At 37.6% G+C, this 21,141-nt stretch overlaps 1 pseudogene; it reads right to left on the minus strand.

The window, feature by feature from the left end:
• Positions 1-119: 119 nt before the first annotated feature.
• Positions 120-842, minus strand: LOC141250739 (uncharacterized; annotated as a pseudogene).
• Between the last annotated feature and the right edge of the window lie 20,299 nt (positions 843-21,141).

Here is a 21,141-nt window from a genome sequence, read left to right on the forward strand (position 1 = left end):
GAACACATCGAACATTAGATTATATTGTTTCGATCATGAGAAAATGATACAATTAGATTTTATCTGTATAATAAACATATAATTTACATGTCACGGTCTCTAAGCACACTTTAGAGCACTCATTCTGGTCTCTTCAAGTTCAATAAGTTACTCGTTGCTTGTTTAAACAGCTCTTGTACCTACTTTAGTTCCTCTTCTGCATATTAAGGTAAAGAAGATGAACACATAAATTAACAAATATGCAAAAAGGATTCAGAAATAATCAAAACTGCTTTGTCAGCAAGACTTATACAAAGAAAGGGATAGAAATAAGGTATTTACGGAGAGCAAGCTCATACCGGCAACTTCAAGTTGTCGTTACAGTTCTTGACCAACTAAATCGTTTTCATCCTATTGAGTGAATTCAGGAATAAAATCAGACAATTGTCTATATTCAGTTCAAAAGAAGAAAACATAACTGAAGGTGGAATCATGTGAAAGTTTGAAAGCCAATAACACAAATCCAGTACCTGTAGCTCTGCAATTCTTTTTAGCTGAGCATCAAACTACAGAAGGCATGAATTTTCAGATCAGATTGGTACCATAAGAATTGCTTAATCATCAAAGAAGAAGGAATGAAAGACCTGCTTGGCAGCTTTAACAAGAGCAACACTCATCTCCTTGGGTTGCTCAACAGTATTAGGAGGAGTTTCCTCAGGTGGATTAGCAGGAAAAGGTGGAGGCTCTGGGTAATTAGAGGAGAGGCGAACAGGTGTCGCATCTCTTTACAGTTTTACAAAGGTATTGAAGGACAAAGAAGCTATGGTGTTCACCTGCTCTTGTAGTTGGGAAATGATATCCATCTTTAAATACCTGCAAATCTAAAATAAAGAACAACACTTCAATACAAATTTAAGCGAAAACCCACACAACATCACCAGCAAATTGTGAGGAATTGATGATGTAAAATGAAGTAAGCAAATTCAGTAACCCTAACTAGCATCGATCCCCATCGATTCAGTAACCCTAATTGGTGACAATTGGAGGCGAAGATGCTGGGGCGAAGACGATTGGAGGCGATTCAGTAACCCTAAATCGCATCAATCCCTGGCGAGAAACGAGGAATGAAGAGGCGATTCAATAACTTGAGCCATCGGGGACGAAGACCCTGCAATTACGATTAGGCGAAGACAAAGATGCTGGGGGCGAAGATGAAGATGAAAATGTTGGGGGAAGAGACGAAGACGAAGATGAAGATGTTGGAAATCAATTTCGGATCTGGAGGCGAAGACGATTGGAGGCAAAGACGAAGATACTGGGGCGAAGACGATTGGAGGCGAAGATGCTGGGGGAATTCGAAGAAGAAAAATGGCATTTTAATTGTAATTTTATAAAATCATTAAGTATATTCTGGTCATTTCATGTATTTTAACAGAAATTTTGACGGAGTCTGTCCATGGGTTGCTTCTGGTAAGAAGAAGTTGAAATTTGGGTTGTTCAGAATAATTATCGATATAGGGGTAGCTCCATGCAATTAGGCCATATAACGGGTGGTTTCGTGCAAACCCCCCTTAAAACTATCCAATCTAACAAATAAAAGTAAAAACTATTCATATTAACACATGTGTAAATGTTCTCTAACATCGAAACTCAATGAAATTTTCCGACCATTAGATGTGTATAAAAAACCATGTTACAGGTTCTGATTTTCAGCCTCCCACATCGAAAACTTAATGAACTCTCCTTGCCTCTGAGGTGCATAAAAGGACATGACAAGATGCAAACCGGTTTTTTATGTTTCTCTTCCTATTGAAGTTGAGCTTAAACAAAAGAAGCCTAATAATCAATTTTCCAGTTTAAAATTTTATTTTTTTCGCTTTATCATGAAAGTTAGATTTCTCAAATTGAATTATGTGGGACTTTCAGTTACTATCTCTTTGCAATTTTTTTTTGTTTTTTTATGATTTATTTCTTCCATTTTTCTAGTATGTGTAGTTCATACAAGTTGGTTGAATGTTCAATAATTTAGTGAATTTTTATATAGTAATCACTGCGAGGATATGTTTTGTTAAAATCTTATTCTTAACTCTAAAACTATGAAAATATATAATTAATAAGTATTCTGTTATAATTACAGTTATATGTTATCATAGGCGTCCTTTTTGGTTTGAACGGATATTTGTGATATATCATTTGGGAATGTGTTTTTGTAGTATGTTTGATTGTAAGTTTCATGCACATTGTATTTTGTGTGTTTCGTCTAGGAGTTTGTTTACTATCTATTTTTAGACGTGTCCGTATTTATTTGATTAAATACAGGGATGTACTGTTTGTTATTTTTATTGTGGTGATTAACGTAAATATACACTTAATTAAGTACCAATGTACTTTGTTGATAATGTAGTGGTAAATACTTGATATGTAGGCAAGTGTTTGTAATAGATTCGTGCTTCACACGGTTTTTTTTGTCTTTTTACGACATTATATATACATTGAACATTATTGTATGTGTTTAATGTAAATTATTAAGCAGCACACAGATGTGTTATCCTTTGCTTTATTCATGTAATTTTTTTTTATCAATCTAAATGTTGATATATGAAATATAGGAAAGAAATAAGAATAATATTTTTGTAAAAATGAATAGATCATAGACTGTGTGACATGGACAAGTTAAAAATTCCCACATATCTGTATATGCTCGGATACGATAAAAATTCAAATCAAAATAATTTTAAATTATAAATTGCAAAATTGATTATTGGACTTCTATTGTTTGAAGCTCAACTTGAATAACGAAAGAAACATAAACACCCATTTCAATCAGGGGTCTTGTGATCTCCTTTTTATACCCGAGCGAAGGAAACTTCATTAAGTTTCTGACGTGGGAGGATAAAAAATCTCAACCTGTAACATGAGTTTTTATACACATCCAACAATTGAAAAATTCATTGAGTTTTGATGTGGGAGAATAATTGAACATGTGTTACTTCGACAGCTTTTACTTTTTTTTTTGCATTAAAGTGGACAATTTTAATTATAATAGACTCCTAATTAATTATATATTTTTCATGATTTTAGTGCTAAGAGTTAGATTTTTACAACAAAATATCCTCGTAGTCGTTTCTACATGATTTTTTTTCTCAATTATTAAATATGCAATCCAAGTTTTATGAAGTACACATGCTTGAAAAAATACGTTAAAAAAAGAAAGATCATTAGTAACTGAAAATCTCACATAATCCAATTCGACAAAACTAATTGTCATGATAAAACGTAATCCAATACGAAAAAATAACTATGTAATTCGAGGACGTAATAGAGACGATCATTAGTAACATAAGTTGGAGAATCATTCACTGTTATCACACACATTAGCAATTATATCTTATCTTCGCAACACCATACTGAACTCAAACCCAACTCTATCTTCGCAACATAATAGAGACGATCATTAGTAACAAAAATAGAGACGATCATTAGTAACAAAAATAATAGAGACATAATAGAGACGATCATTAGTAACAAAAATAGAGACGATGATTAGTAACAAAAATAACTATGTACTCTATCTTCGCAACACCGTACTGAACTCAAACCCAACTCTTTGTAATACTCTCTCAACAATTTGTAGAAGTCCAACTCTATTCTCATTTGGATTGCAATTTAACTTACTAAGACTCTTCTTTACTGCATTTTTTCAAAACCAATCCAATACGAAGTAAACGATTCACATCGAATCTACTCTGTTAAACTCAGAATTTCTCTACAATTCTTTCTTTTCATGCTTAGTCTTCTCCATGCATTCACCAAGCAATGTTTATTTAGTTAATACAAATTAGAGATGCTAGTAGAAAATTTCACAAGCATGTAAAATGTACACGAAACATATCAACAATTTTTTTGTAGAAAAAACTAAAGCATGATAATGACAAAAACATCAAAAGTTAGAGAAACCATATCAATAAATATTTTGTAGGTTAAAACTAAAGCATGAAAACGACAAATACATCAAAAGTGAGAGAAACCTAGAAAAAATGTATTAAGATGCCAGAGAGAAAGCGAACCTAAAACTTTGAAAATGGAGAGACATCGTTGTCGCCGCATGCATCATCACCGTCAATAGGGGCAAGAAGCCATGACTTGAACTACCAATTAACTGTATTGAGAAGTCAAAAGTTTGTCATTCGACATAATTGGAGTTCTCATTTGAATCGTTCTATCAAATTCTCTCAGTTGTGAGTGTTTTATAGTCTCCAAGCCCTTAATGGTCAAAAGAATGTAAAATGATTTTGTTTTATTGCTCAAAATTGCTTGATAAGCTTCTTCTTCTTTTATAACGGATGAAGGGAATAATGTTCAAGTAAATAAATGGTACATTAATTGTGAAGTAGTATTTGGAGTTTCAAATTCTCTTGAAAATGACAATGGTAGTTACTTGGAATTAAATTTGTATTTAATTATCAACCTAATATCGGATGGTCACCAAGGGCATAAAAGGGAATTCTAGAAGATATTATTGATAGGGTAAGGGATAGAATAAGAATTTTGAAGTTGAATTGGAGGTAATAAATTGACGAATAAGGATCCGGTGTGAAGTGCCCTTATGGTGTGAAGTGCGAAGTTTATCGGGTACACATATAACACACTAATGTTCACCTATAACACGCAATCGTTCAGTTCTAAGGGGATAAAAAAATCACCCAGAAAGCGTAAAAAAAAAGAGTTCATCTTTAATTACAAAAATGTCACCGCGTGGATTCATTAAAAAAACCTTTTTTAATCTCAACCCTCCATTTTCTAATCTAATGGCTCAACATTCTTCAAATTTCACACCATAAGGTCATTTCACACCGGAACCCACCTCATGAATTGACCCCAACTCAACTTTTATAGTATATTAGATGGTCTAATAAATAAATTTACATGTGTTACAACATTAAGTTCAAATAAATAAACCTTAATTTAATTGGAATTTAACCCAGTTCATTCTCATATATGTGCTTTATTATTTGTCTTCCCAAGTTGACGAATTAGCGTCAAAATGTAGAAATTAAGCTAGTTTAAAGTTAATTTTAATTTATTTTATTTATCATTACAAGTATATATTTTATTAGATAATTAAATACATCTATATATTAATAAAATATTTAAAAGTAGAATCTTAGTGTGGGAATAATAAACTCATTGTAACAAAATTTCTACTTTTAACTTCTTAAATATCGTACGGATAACTAAAATGAAGTAGATTAATAGAGTATAAAAGTATCAAAGCTAATTGTATTGTATATTGATGTCGATGACTTACAATTTCGAAACGAGGACTACTATCTCCATTACAATCCCCTTTTAAAAGCTTCGATCTCTGCGGGGGGGATTTTCCGTAGATCCCATCGGGTGCTCACTCCTCACCCCTGGTTCTCTCACTTACAAATTACATTTTTTTTAATATCCACTCTATAAACAAATTCTAGCATACACTACTTATTGGTTGTTGTGATCCCCTGTCCTAATTACTGCTTAATCTTACCGTGATTGGTCCTCTTTCCCGTTTAGTCGGTGGCATGTCATTGGTTATCTATTGTTGCTTGGCCGGTGATTTTGTTCATCATTTAGAGCTCCACTCAAAAAAGCTTGGCCTTCAAAATTGCTAAGAATCATATTGGTGGATTGCAATTTTACTCTCGACAAGGTTATGGAAGGGCTTTTCCGGTTATCTTACATTCTCCTTGTTCAGCAGTTGGTGATGAACTCATTAAATTTGTTCTTTCTGTTCAATAATCTCAATGTATTGAGAGAGAAGCCGATTTGGATGAATTTTATTAATTGATAAGGGAATAGATACATCTACATGCTTTATATAACAATGTTCAATAATTTAAGCCGGTCAACAGAAACAACAAAATCGTGCGTTGGTTAAAGAAAGGCGTTGAGAAAGGGTGACCGATTGGAACCACGTCCTACTTGGTAGGAAGTCATGGTGAAGCACACCTGTGAGAGGCTTTTTAAGCATGTTAGGGAGTTGGTGGTTTGTCGAGACAGAGATATCTGCCCTTCAAGTAATTTTTCGCAAACGAAGTGGCAATCCAACTCTGCACTTTTGGTTCTCTCATGGTAGACGGGATTCCTAGCTATATAGATGGTTGCCATACCGTCGCATTTGAGATCAATTGGAGTTATATCTGGAACATTGGATTCATGTAATAATATGGATAACCAAGGAAGATGCACTTCATTACACGCGACTGAAACTTATCTCGTCTAGGTGCATTGTTGAAGTAAAATATAAACACCAAAGAGTTCTAAGACTTCCATTATCTAGCTTCACTCCAAATAAAAATACATGAGGAGATTTATTTCTTAAAATAGTTGTCGGATACCTATTAATGAGATGTGTGACTATAGAACACATTCTCTCTAAAATTTGAGAAATAAGCCTAATTGAAATATCAGTGCCCTTGAGATCTCTAACAGGTGGTGATTCTTCCTCTCCACAACACCATTTCGTTGTGGAGTATAGGAGCATGAAGTCTACTGAAGTAGCCTCTTCCTTTATAAGAATTGCTTTACACATAGATGCTTGCATATTCCAAGTCATTATCAGACTTCATAATCTTTACTACCTTGCCAAACCGTGTTTCTTCCATCCTTATGAAAGCTTCAATGAAGGAAAATGCATTATCTTGTTTGTAATAAAATGATGTCATGTTAGAAAGTATCTATAACCTTCACGAGTTCAATTGTTAAGTGTCAATATGAATGAGTTTAAAAACTTCCTTAGTAGATATGATACTCTGACTAAACGGTAATCTAGTTTCTTAGCCTTTTCACACACATCACAAGAAGCTAAATTGTCATTTTTATTTTCATTCTCAGTATCTGGAAACAATGACAATGTCTTCATGTTGTAATAAGGCTAATGTCAAATCTTAATTTCCACAACATAGGAACTGAAATAGAAGAATGAGCATAAGAAACAACGAATAACAAATCAAACCACTGGTAACAGAATTATCAACCATATCATGATCTTGAACTAAGTATATTCCTCCAATGGAACTACCAAGTACCAACATCTTGCTCTTCAAAAGACCCTACAAGATTAAACTTGCAGAATGACACATAAAGAACACCGGTTAGAGTAAGATCACTAGAAACAATCACATTGCCTTCAAAATTGATACTATATTTCAATCATGTAGGAAGAATAATGTAAAAGGGCTTAGATACATGTTTGATAGAAGAAGAAAGTTTCAAATCATGACATATATAAGTATATGTTCTACTATCAATTACCTAACGAGTACTAGATTTGATAATTTTAGAATTCATACCAGCAACGTCCATGGTAGCAAAGGTAGACACATCAACATCATTAGTTTGTTGTGTTTGACCTTGCAAAATAGCCAATAAATGTTGACACTGATCGAATGATAGACCAGGAATTTGAGACGAAGAAGAGGTTAGAGGCATCTCCTTCTCAATTGAAGCTACAACTCTCTTTGATTTTGTTAATTTAAAGTCAGAAGGAAAATCATTAATTCAAAAACATTTATCAACCATGTGACCTGTTTTCTTGCAATAGGTGAAAGTTAGAGATGATGTCTTTGAACCATAGCGAGCATGATTCCTATCCATGTTCATCAGAGCATTATTGCCTGCATATGCAGAACAATCTTCATTGACAACGTTTGAAGCATTTCATCCTTTGCATTTAAACCATTCTTTTAGTAAAAAGAATATGCAGTTGCGGCAGAAAGAGATGGCTTCATCATAAGAAATTGTCTTCTGATTACCCCGTAGCTATTGTTAGCTTATGGGTGTGATAATCTTGGACTGCTTGCATGAAAACAAAGTATTTCGACCCTATTGAATGCCCGGGTTACACGAAATCTCCGTTAGGATAATTCGAGAAGGCCAATCTGTTTCAGGCACTAGCAGATCTTGAACGTAGAGAAAATGTATAAGTTTCGTAACGTTGTAAGTGAGACCAAAGACCTCTATTTATAGAGATAGCAAACTGAAACAGTTACGGCGGTTATGGCGGTTACGACAGTTGCGGAGGTTGAGCGGTTGGGTGGTTAAATCTGTTAATTCGATTTATTAACAGACTCTGTACCATACCTTTTTGAGAAATTCTGTTAATTCCGTTAATTAATAGAATATGCCTTTTCCGAAAAGTCGGGAAATTCTGCCCCTTGGACCCCGCAAGGGGCTCCGCCTTGGACCCCGCAAGGGGGATGCGCCCCCTTGACCCCTGTTTTACATTCGCGATCGATAGCTCGTTAGCTCAACAAGCGTGCACTCCGCACTCCCCTAACTTATTTCCAAGCATAACGTGAAATCGCATCGGCCTCTAGTAAATCACATTACTACTAAAATGTATTGATGAAACTAAAATCACCAATAGCTATGAATGAACCCTCAAAAGTTGGATTGATTGTTCTTCACCCACTTGAACAGTTTGAACATCAAGTTGAACCACACTCAAGGCATGTCACAAGCTTCTTGGAATTTTTTAATCATCCCATAACTTCTTGATCATAGTGAAGTATGTGGTGATGAAACTGTTTCCCTAAGACATCTTATTAAGTTTCCTTTGAATTTTAAAGTGCTATGAACTGTTAGATAGATCGAATACTATTTTGAGATGAGTCCAAATCTCCTTCGTAGTCTCTTGGTAAATAACAATACTGCAAATCTCCATACTAACCGAATTTTGTAAGCCACGCTGCAACAAAATCATTACAGCGCTCCCATAACTCGACTAAATGTGCATCTATTGAAGGAGGTTTAGGCAAAGAATCTTCCGCGAAACCCCACTTGTTATTGGCTGAAAGTGAGAGCTGAACAACTCTTCGCCATTAAGCAAAACCAGAACCACTAAAGATTGGAGTGACAAGTGGTGTACCTAGCTGATCGGAAGATCCTATAAGTTAAGGATTGTTTTCTAATGGATTAGAGCTTGTGAATCAATGAACTGGAAAAATCAATAGATCGGTGGTGTTTGTTGTCGATGGAGCATATGATTGACTTGCCATTCCTACTCTAGAAGGGCAAAAGAAATTGAAACGATCAAAGACGATCGATAATCAGAGAAGATGATCGTAAGTTGATAAAAAAATGCAGAAAATGATGAATGATTAATAGAGCCTATATGGCTCTGATACCATGTCAATGTACTGAGAGAGAAGCAAAATTGAATGAATTGTATTAATTGATTAGAGAACATATATAACTACATGCTCTATATAGCTGGGTTCAATGAAATAAGTCGTGTTGGGAATATGGACTTCGGGATTCGTCCATGCGAAGTTACTTTCCATTAGGTTTCTCTTGTTTTGATGATGGTAAACAAACCTGCTACTAATATTTCAAATTGATCAAGGCATTGCAGGTTATCTTAGTAGATGAAAGATACTTTAGTATCAGGTAGAAGAGATGGGAAGTCAAGTTGTTTGGAAGTTGTACCCAATGACTAAAAGGGAAAGACAAGCTTCAGGATGAGGAAAGCCGGAGAGTGCCAAAAGTTGTTAAGCCGATATGCATGCGCGGGACATTCAAGGAAAGAATCAATTCGTTGGCACGCGAGATCTTTAGAGTAGCATATCCTAATTGTTTTTGTTTAGGATAATATTATATATAATGTAAAAGTTGATATTCAGTTGAGTTGGAGACGAATGATGCAGTAGAGATTACAATTTTGCTGTATTGGGGTTGAATAGGGTCGCCAAATGTAACTAAGATTAGTGAAATACCAACTTGGTTTTCCTATATATACTTGAGTGTGTTGATATGTATAGGCATGATTCACATGTGTGAAAAGTGAGATCATTAGCAAAAATGTTGTTGAGCTACTCTTGAGAGATTAGGAACTGATTATTAGAGTAAGGAAGAGAGTCTAGAGCGTGTAGACTAGGAATTGTGTATTCTATCCTTATTGTAAAGTCGTAATATTAATAAGATAAGAATAAGTGAGTTTTTTCCTAGGTAAGATATTACGAAAGGTTCTCATAGTTTTGATATTTCAACGTGTTTAATTGGTAACTTTTGCAACGAAGGTACGGAGGCTCATTAATAATAACAATGTAATATCATCACCACTCCATCAATTGGAATCATAGAAGGAACGAAGTTCCAGAACCATGCCATCCAACAATAATAACAACCTGATCTCAAGCTTGGAATCTATATCAACAAACCACACATCCTCGAACAAGGCCAAATAGATTGGTGGGAACAAATGATAACTACCCACATTCAGACCCTGGACTATGAATGTAAGAGAGCCATTGAAAATGGTAATGTTGTTGTCGATCTAAAAAAGGACAAAAAAGAATAACATATAGAAGACTATGTATTTATGTAGAAGAATAAAAAAATTCAAACATCTCATCCTCAACGAATTGTCTAGAAGGGCAAAGTCATGAGCATTCATACTACCAAATTCAAGTGGAAGACTATATTTGGACATGCAAAGGAAGTGAAGATCTCTAGGACAACTACAAGTTCAATCTTCAAAGGTGATTTTGATTCCTTTCAAATGACAGAGACAAAGACTATTTCATAATACCATTCTCCCTTTCAAAGATTTATGGACAAACTGAAGGCATCATGTGTCGTCATTCCAAATTGGGAACGGTCCCTTGTTTTCATCCATGGCGTTAACTCCAAATTCAAAATGATGAAGGGAATTATGTTGATGACAAAGGACACCAAGGAACTTCCTGTACAATAACTTATTATGAAGTTCCAACATCAAGAAGACGTTGACAGAGAGAAGAATGGAAAGATGCAGGAAGAGAAAGGAGTTGCCTTGAAACTCACTAAGGTACTTTAAAAGCTGGAGAATAAGGAGAACTATAATCAAGACGAGGACAACGAAATCACCATGATAGGAAAGATGGAACAACGCTTCATCAAAGGGAAATAGACTAGGGACTTTAGAGACTTGTCATATCAGAAGGGAAGAATTCAGAAAAGGACTTCAAAGAATACACCTGTTATCACTGTCAAGAGTAGGGGCACATGATCAAAGACTGTCCTAATAGAGAAGAAGAAGGCCCTGGTAACTGCTTGGGGAGATTCATTTGACGAAGAATCACATCTAGGAAAAAGATTTGGGAGAATGTGTCTCATATCCGATAATAAATATGACAATGAGTAAGAGAAGATAATCCCACATCTCAAGGGAATCGCCCCTTCAAAAATATCAATGCATCAAAGTATCATTGGGTACCAAAGGTCTAATTCCTCTAGGACGAAGTTGCAGAAGTAGTCACACAAGTGTTCGATGTGAACCATCTATCAACTTATGAGTTTGTATGGGATTGTTTCTTTATAACTATGTACTTCTCTATCCTATGCAATTTCCCTCCTATTGACTAGAATTATCTACTTTCTTATCTTTTAGAACTAAGAACTTGACAGCATTGCATGACCATCACTTATTACTATAATTCGTGAATCTCGTATATATTCATAATACTTGTTTATTTATCATATTACATACTATTGTGTGCTATTTTGCGTTCTTTAACTACTTGAATATTGCATACGTTCTTTTTCTCTCATATGTATCACATTGATTGCATCTAAACCATATCTATAAGCCAAACAAGAAATGATATGTGATACCTGCTTTATCCACAAGCAATTTCTTTGAATATTACTCACAACGGGAGAACATCAAGGAAATTCGTCCAAATGGCCAGCACATATTTTTTTGTATAGGAATGTACTTTTCTGTGTGATCTTTGTCCCTTACTTGCTAAAAGTACCTATGAATTCCCCTCTTTGTACCCTCTTGCACTACTATGGTTTCAATCATTTGAAGAAACCATCCCCATGATCGTCCGAGTAAAAAGTGTTAAATAATTTTAATCGACTCACCGTGGGGTACACGAATAGCCTCTCATGTCTTCAATAATAAGGAAAGGTATTCTCACTCTTACCAAGATTTACCACATGCGACACAGAAGTAATTATTGCATTCTCCATTGTAGTATTTTATTTGAAATTTGGAAGGTCAACTACTTCTGTACTTAATGAATCAAATTAGTTGCAAAGATCACCACCTCTCAACTATTCATCTTCTCCTACAAAATTCTTGCGCTCTCCTGAATCCCATTTTTCTCATTACCAAAATGAATCCTAAAAGTATTATCATTTCTCTAGGAGAGACCGCCATGTCCAAACTTTTCAAGGAACAACTAGCAAAACTCTCATCAACCAACATCACCACCGAATCTGGTCCATCTTCCACCCCTGTTCCGATGCTCAGATCAAGAAAAACCCATATCTATCATCACCAATTTGAAGCCATCCTCTCCGATTACCACCATTGAACCTTCTCCTGAAATAGTATCCATTCCTCAAACACAGAACTTTGTCGAAATTGCCACGATTCTTGAACCAGAACCCCAAACACAATCCTCACCCACAAAATCACTCTATCTGCTTCTCCAATATCTGAACCGTTGAATCAAGATACAAAATCACTACCTTCTTCCTAAGCAAAAGGCACCTTTGCATCAAATATTGTGTTTGAATAGATTCCGACCTTCTCTGGCTGCACTAATCACCACCATGATAGTGGTTCCCTCCAAACCCTTGATTCCAATTGTCCCTAAATCCCAGTCTTCTCCGACTTAATCAAGGTCTCCAAGCTCCAAAATTAGGGGTAGCTGGTTGCAAATGTCGATCGTCTATGAAGAGACAAAGAAGGAAGAAGACTCTGGGGCTACCGATGAAGCCCCCATTTCTACCAAGAAAGTGAAGCTTGAAATTTCAGGCCTTGCTAGTCACCTCTTTATCCACCAAGGTTTCCACTCTCACGATTGTTTTTGCTCCTCAACGGGTACTAGAACATATTATCCGCCACTCTGATTTTTGGAAAAGCACTGATCCCGCCATCATCAAAGCTCATAGTCTGCTAAAAGTACATGGATGGGACTCCCTGTTGTCCATCCTCATATCCACCAATGAAGACTTTGTTTTTATGTTCTACCAGTCTCTTTCATTTCAAGATGATTCTGTTTTTCCTGAGGATGCAATCCTTTCTCTTAATGACTCTGAGTGCTCAATTACCACCCAAATGGTGGCTGAGCTATTAGGCGTCCCAACCGGGACATGGTATAGTGTCATTCCTAAGAAGAACTACCCCGAGAACAAGAAAGTCATCCTTCGTACCATTCAGGAGTCAAGAATAGAGAAGCCCATGAACAACAAGTCCCTTCCTCCGCATACTCATCTTCTCCACTTCATCCTTGTGCGCAACATTGTAATTCGCCAAGAGAAAAGGAGCAACTTCTTATAGTTGATGCTATACTACTCGAGAAGCTTGTAATCGAGGCATCCATTGACATGCTGATAGGCGGCGTTTAGTACAACATATCGAGTGTTTGTTAGCAGCAATTAAGAGTGATTTGGCAAGATTATGGCGTGTATTACCGTGATCCGGATCGAGTGAAGCAAAGGAATTAATCACGAGGATTACGGATATTCGAGGAGAATATTTCCAAGGGTACAAAGTCGGAGCCGCACACACAAGGACACAACCGCGGATGGACGCAAGAGCGTTGGTGCGGCCGTGACCTGGCACGCGTGACCATTCCACTAGACGCGGGGAAAAAATGGAAACTCGGCCTAGGTGTGACCGAGCCGACACACACACGATCGCGCCCGTCTCGTGCCGAGAAAGCTCTGAAATCCTAATTCGCTTGGAACCTTAATTGGGCTTTGGACTACATTCTAATGGAGTTTTGGGATGATTAGTTTAGATTTTTTGTTACGGTTAATAAATAGATGAGAGCTTTGCCTCCATCTATCATATCATCTTTTTATCAATTCACATTTTTACGTAGTTTATTTGCAATGATCTAGGAGTAGTCTGTTGTGCTTTGTTCGATTGGTGGAAGCTAATAGATTGATTAAATGTAAGACTTCTCTCCTTTGTTTCTAATAATATATTCTAATTTGCTTTATCCTCTTGCGTATATTTATGATTGGACAGAATTATCTATCAGGATTTATCACCTAGATTGTTTAAGTCAATTTCATATAGCTAGGCTTGGCTTGTCCGAGTTGGAGAGCCTTGCCATTTAGTAGTAAATCTATTACCTGGACTAGTTGGACGTGTAGTTGTGTGGAGGATAATGATGTGTTAGCAACCAAGTGACACTGCATTTTTCTATTTATTCTTGAACTTAATGCTGCCTAGGAATTAACCTTTGATAATTTCAGGGTTATATTTAGAGGTAAGGGTTGTTAGGACTAGTTGGACTAATTAGCTACATATGAACAATGATTAGGGCAACTAGAGGATATATATAAGCATTAGGAAAGAACTCGAATAGAAGAAGTCAATGATGATTTAATTAACTTGTTTGATGGATACTAATTGTGCAAAGTATTTTCCCATATTTCTTACAAATCAATCATTTTCTAGTTAGTTTCACCAATTCCCCCCCTTTGGTTATATTTTAGAGTTAATTGAATTAAATACAATAAGAATTAATCTCCTTGATTTCTTGTGGGATTCAAACCCTACTTATCGCTTTGCTTAGGTAGAGTAGTGGTTGGGATAATTACTTTGGCAAGGACAAACAATGCTTTGTCAAATTTGGCGCCATTGCCGGGGAAGCAGATTTCTTTTCTTGTGGTATTAGTTTATTTGACTCTAGTGTTGACTAGTGTATGGTCAGCATTCGTGCTACTAATCATTCCCTTGTTGAGCCCATCCCATAGACTGAAAGGATTGTTAGAAGGAATAGAAGAGAAAGGACAACAGAGATGAAGAACGACCAAGACAACTAACAAACCCCTGAGCAGGTGCAAGCACTTCAACTGTTGATGAACCAATTCTTAGAGGCCAATGCTCAGCTGAACAACAATGTCGGAAATAGGACACTGCGGTAGCGTAGCACTCCTAATCTGACACAGCAACCCCAAGCAGTGGTCCTACCACCACTTGCTCAAGGAGTCATCTTCGAACTCAAGTCTGGGGTGATTAACTTGCTTCCGACATTCCATGGTCTACCTGGAGAGGACCCCATCATGAAATTGAACCAGTTTCACGACATATGCATGACCATGAAGCCAGTCAATGTGTCAGAAGAACAAATTAAGATGAGGGCGTTCAGTTTCACGTTGAATGACACTGCTAGAGCTTGGTACTATCACCTTTCAACATAAACTAAAGACAGCTGGGATAAGTTATATCGGGAATTCTTGAATCGATACTTTCCAATGAAGAAGGCCAATGCGCTGAAGATGGAGATATCTCAAGTGGAGCAACGAGATGAGGAGTCGTTATATGACTACCTAGAGAGGTTTAAGGGGCTATGTGCTAGCTACCCCTTTCATGGTTACGCGCACCAAGACTTGGTACTATTTGTCACCCAGGGGTTATTTACTAATGAGAGGACGATGATCGATGCTGCTTGCGGAGGGAGCATTATCACATGATCCCGGAAGATGCTATGGAGAAGTTGCAGAGCATGGCTGAGAGTACACGAAGCTTCGGAAGTACTTATACAAATAGGACGATGAACGATGCGAGTTCAAGCATGGAAGAATCAGGTTTAGCGGGCGAGATAGATGAAATAAAGAAAATACTTGCGAGTTTACTGGAAAAAAGGCGGGTAGAAGCCCGCACGAGTTTGTTGTATTTATGCTAGTTCAAGCCATCACTCAGACTAGTGTCTTGAGCTACAAGACGATACAATTGCAGAGGTGAATGCCATAGGAGGATACGGACCTTCTCGTCCATGGGATAATCAATAGCAACATAACTGCCATCCAATATATAGAGAGCAGTAAGAGAAACAAAGGTAGAGGCCCCGCGACCAATAGCAGAGCTCAGGAGTTCCCACTATAGAGATGATCAAGGAGCTGGCCAAGAATCTCACCACACTCGCGTACAATGCCCAGAACACTGATGCTAGACTCAAGAATTTGGAAGTCCAAATGGGGCAAATAGCGCATATGGTTTCAACACTGGTTAAAAATTAATCAAGGTCACTACCAGCACAGACTATGGTGAACTCGAGCCAAAATTCGGCAAACCAGAACCTTAAGAATGTTTGCGCAATGGCACTAAGGAGTGGGAGAGACTCGGAGGAGAAACCAGGCCAAGAAGAGATAAATGAGGAGATTCATTAGTGGAGCGCCCGAGCCATGATCCACGTGCCCGCGCCTATGACTCTGCAGAAAGGTGCGACAGCGCACCCCTACTGAGCAATCGTGCTTATGAGTCTGTAGACGCACGCGACCGCGACTCACCCATGTGCTACCGCGCGATTATAGAGGAGGTTTCCGAAAAGTTTGCGTGACCGCGCCCCATATTGCGCGACCACGCACTCGACTCTACGGACTGACCCGACCGCGCCCCCTAGTGTGCGACTATGCCTTCTCCACTACTGAACATGATACCTCACTTATGTTGGATGTTTGATGATACTGACCCGATAGAGGAGGAAGAAGAGCTTGACGACCCGGGAGGTGATTTTAAGCTACGACAGAGCAACTACGTATGTCCTAATTTCCCTCCACTCAATTCAGAGAAACCCCCAACCCCCTTCCCAGAGGCACTAAGAGACACTAGAAGGCCGACGGATGCCAAGGAGCTGTTCGAGATTTATAGCAAGTGCCAAGTCAACATTCCCCTTCTGTATCTAATTAGGAGCATACCAAGGTACGTGAAGTTTCTTAAGGAACTTTCACAGTCAAGAAGAACCAGAAGATGAAGGATAACAACAAGGTAACAACCGGAGGAAGAGTATATTCCATCTACGAAAGACATATGCCCACAAAATTCAGCGACCCAGGTATGATGACTATCCCTTGTCGTATTGGCAAGATTGACTTTGATAGGGCCATGCTATATTTAGGAGATGCCATTAATTTCATTCCTCACTCCCTTTTCACACAAGTAGGAGTAGGCCCTCTGAATAAAACTGACATATTCGTTCAATTAGCTGATGGGTCTACTATGAGTCCTAAGGGAGTTGTGGAAAATGAGTTGGTTAAGGTTGATAGGTTAGTCTTCCCCATGGAATTTTATGTACTTAATATGGAGAGTGATAAGGAGGATGCACCTATACTTTTAGGAAGGTCGTTTATGAGAACAACGGGTACCAAAGTAGACTTAGGAAATGGGACCTTGTCATTGGAGTTAGATGATGATGTAGAGAGTTTTGATATTTATGATATTGCTGAGGAGTCTGGTGATGAGTTAGCTGGTGTTTTTTCTATAAAGGTAGTTGATCCTGCAAGGGATATAGACAAGTTGGAGATGGATTTGGCCGATGGGTCCCTCTATGTTGATGTTAGAGGGAGACAACCCTCCTTCTCTTCCCTCTATTTTGCAGGTACCTAGAGTGACGATTGTGTTACCTCTAGGACATTACTTACCTCCAGGACATTACATAGAGACAAAGAGATGGTACGACAAGGGGCTCGCAAATAAGAAAAGAATTAAGCAATATTGGATTAGGAAGAATGAGTTGGCCCTTAGGAGGGCCAGTGCAGGTTGACATGAGAGCAAGACGTCGGGCCTACAACGCTAAACAAAGGCTCTGTCCGGGAGGCAACCCGTCCATGAGGTAATTTTCTTACTTCCACTTAGGTTAAATTTTTTCCTTATTTCACAATGAGGACATTGTTTAGTTTAAGTGTGGGGGAAGGTATTTACTTCACTTATCATAGTAGTAGTTTTATGAAAATTTTGAGTTATTTTTTAATTTTTAGAGTCGGTACTCTTATTTCTCCCTTAGTTTGATGTTGTGTGAACTTCTATAAGAATGCATGATCTTTGAATCTTTTTACTATGTTTTAGATGTTAATATCTCAAGTTTATATGATGATGATATGTTTGATCATGTAGAGGACTTTGACTTGAGCATGTGGATTATGATTAGGACGCATTAAGAATTATATTAAGATTGCATGCTCACCATCTCTTCTCTAATTCGTCATATTGTCATAATAAATTATTTCTGTCCTTTTGCATTACAAAATAAAAGATAAATAAAATAAAAAGGTAGCGAACTCCAAGTAAAATAAACCGGTAGAGCACACGATCTCTGCGGTGTAAAAGATCACTCCAGGTTTGATCCTCCATTGCTAAATAAGCAAAGAGTCTCATTAGTAGGCCCGGACCGTAAAGAGGACGGGCCGAATACCCAATAAGTGAAAATAAAGTGCAAAATATGTAAATAGGATGAAAAGGAGCAATTAAAAGTGCATGTGATATGATTTGAGTTGAGTTGTGGTTTTTTGTTTGCTTTCGATAGTATTGGAACTCGCGCATAATTGACATAAGTATGAAGCATGTTAGGACAAAAATTAGTCGCTTATTTGATCCTCCATCATTCACATTAATATATCACTTGGATAGAGACATCTTTAGCACAGTTTGAGGATTCAGGTCCATGTATTTGCATAGAGTAAACATAGTTCAAATTTGGGGAATATTTGATGCCATTGTTGGGTTAGTTGAAGTCTAGTTATGTTTGCATTACTTTTTTGGTATTTCTTGTAGAGTCGGAGTCTACACCCATTACTTTTAATGATTGTAGGTACTTGGAGCTGGAGTGTTGATTCGAAGACCACTACTGTCAAGTCTTCCATACTCGTGGAGGAGTTAGCAGCAACTTAATCGAGGACGAGAAAGGTTCAAGTGTGGGGGTGTTTGATAGGCGGCGTTTAGTACAGCATAGCAAGTGGTCGTTAGCATCAATTACGAGTAGTTTGGCATCATTATGACGCGTATTACCGTGATCCGGACCGAGTGAAGCAAATGCGTTAATAACAAGGATTATGGATATTTGAGGAGAAGATTGCCAAGGGTACAAAGCCGGAGCCGTGCACACAAGGACGCAACCGCATAGGGTCGTAGGAGCGTTGGCCGACCGTGCCCTGACACGCTCAACCATGCCATTGGATGCGGGGCAAAAACGGAAACTAGGCTTAGGTGTGACCACGTCGACACACGCCTGACCGCGCCCATTTCGGGCCGAGAAAGCTCTGAAACCCTAATTCATTCTGAACCTCACTTGGACTTTGAACTACTTTCTAATGGAGTTTTGGGCTGATTAGTTTACACTTTTATATTAGGGTCAATAAATATATGAGAGTTTTGCCTCCATCTATCATATCATCTTTTCTCAACTCTCATTTTTACGTAGTTTATTTCCAAAGATCCAAGATAGTATCCTTACTTTGTTCGATTGGTGGAAGCCAATAGATTGATTAAATGTAAGACTTCAATACTTTGTTTTTAATAATATATCCTAGTTTGATTTATCCTCTTGCATATATTTATGATTGGATTGAATTATCTATCTATATTGATCACCTAGGTTGTTTAAGTAAATGTCATATATCTAGGCTTGGCTTGTCCGAGTTGGAGAGCCTTGCCATTTAGTAGCAAACCAATTACCTGGACTAGTTGAACTTTTAGTTGTGTGGAGGATAATGATGTGTTAGCAGCCAAGTGGCACTGTATTTTCCTATTTATTCTTGAACTTAATGCTGCCTAGGAATTAACCTTTGATAGTTTAAGGGTTATATTCAGTGGTAAGGGCTGTTAGGACTAGTTGGACCAATTAGCTACATAGGAACAAGGATTAGGGAAACTAGAGCATATATAAGCATTAGGAGAGAACCCGAATAGAAGAATTCAATTATCATTTAATCAACTTGTTAGGTGGATACTAATTGTGCTAAGTTATAAATCAATCATTTGCTAGTTAGTTTCATCAGTTCCCCTCTTTGGTTATATTTTAGAGTTAAATGAAGTAAATACCATAAGAATTGATCTCCTTGATTCCATGTGGGATTCGACCCCTACTTACGCTTTGCTTAGGTAGAGTAGTAGTTGGGATAATTACTTTGGCAAGGCCATGCCTTGTCACATGCCTCATATCATCATGGCTCACATGAAAATCTGCCAAGGGCAAGGAACGCACTCCCTTCCATACCACTGGATCGTGAAGGGATTAATGGAGAAGATCGGGGTCTATGTGGACATAAAGGATGAATAAGTTTATAACGCTGAGATTTCTACCTGTCACACGAGAGGATCCAAGGGAAAAGGTCCAAGGATGGAGATGTCGGTAGGTGCGGTAGGGATGATGGCTAGAAGCTTAAAGGAGTTTGCTATTGTTCTAGTGAAAAGGAAGCCAACCGTTGTGTCGGATGCTACAGTTGTATGCGCGCATTGAGACTGCATTGGGACTTACTAAGGTTGTCCAAGATCTTGTGGATTGACTATTCGTGCTGATAACGGGGACTCCGACTAAATCCTTACTTTGTAAAAACCCATTGGTGCATGGGATATTTTTTCCCCTTTTTTCTTCTACTATGTTTGTCTTCCCTGTAACTTTTAATGAACTAAGTGCTTTTTTGTTGATGTTAACACTTGCTTGATTCTGATGGTACTTTTACTTGATCGGGTTACCAGCTATTATGATATATTTCTCTAGGGAGCAGCGCAATTAAGTCGTCCTTTGTTCCCACTGTATAATATTAGTATGACCTTTTCTATGATGTCAAAAGGGGAAAGGAACTTGGAAAATATGGTACTTAGCGGATAAGGACTCTTGTACTGTCATGAATTAAGGGGGATGTAATGTGGAGTCCCTAGTTAAGTCTAAGGGGAGATTTTTCTGTTTTCTTGGGACTGCATACCTACGATTTATGGCATCAATCTTCTCACACACATATATATATATAATTATGCCAGATTCTATTGCTTAACATCATCAAAATGGGGGAAATTAGTGGGAATATGAACTTCAGATTCGTTCCTATGAAGTTCATTCCCACTAGTTTCTCTTGTTTTCATGATTGTAAACAAACCTACTACTAATATTTCAAGTTGATCAATAAATTTCATGTTATCTTAGTAGGTGAAAGATACTTTAGCATCACGAATAAGAGATGTGAAGTCAAGTTGTTGGGACACCGTACCCAGTGACCAAAAGTGAAAGACGGGTTTCCAGATGAGGAAAGCCTAATAGCACCAAAAGTTGTTTCTTCCTCATAAAGCTATGTTACCAAGGCAAAAGAGAAGATGGTGATTTCTTATGAATTAGACATCGACGCCAACAAGAGACAATGAACGGGAACGCACGAGCAAATAAAAAATTTCCACCC

Source organism: Phyllobates terribilis, unplaced genomic scaffold (genome assembly GCF_046119375.1).
Source record: "Phyllobates terribilis strain yellow unplaced genomic scaffold, ASM4611937v1 Scaffold_6071__1_contigs__length_47009, whole genome shotgun sequence".
NCBI lineage: Eukaryota > Metazoa > Chordata > Amphibia > Anura > Dendrobatidae > Phyllobates > Phyllobates terribilis.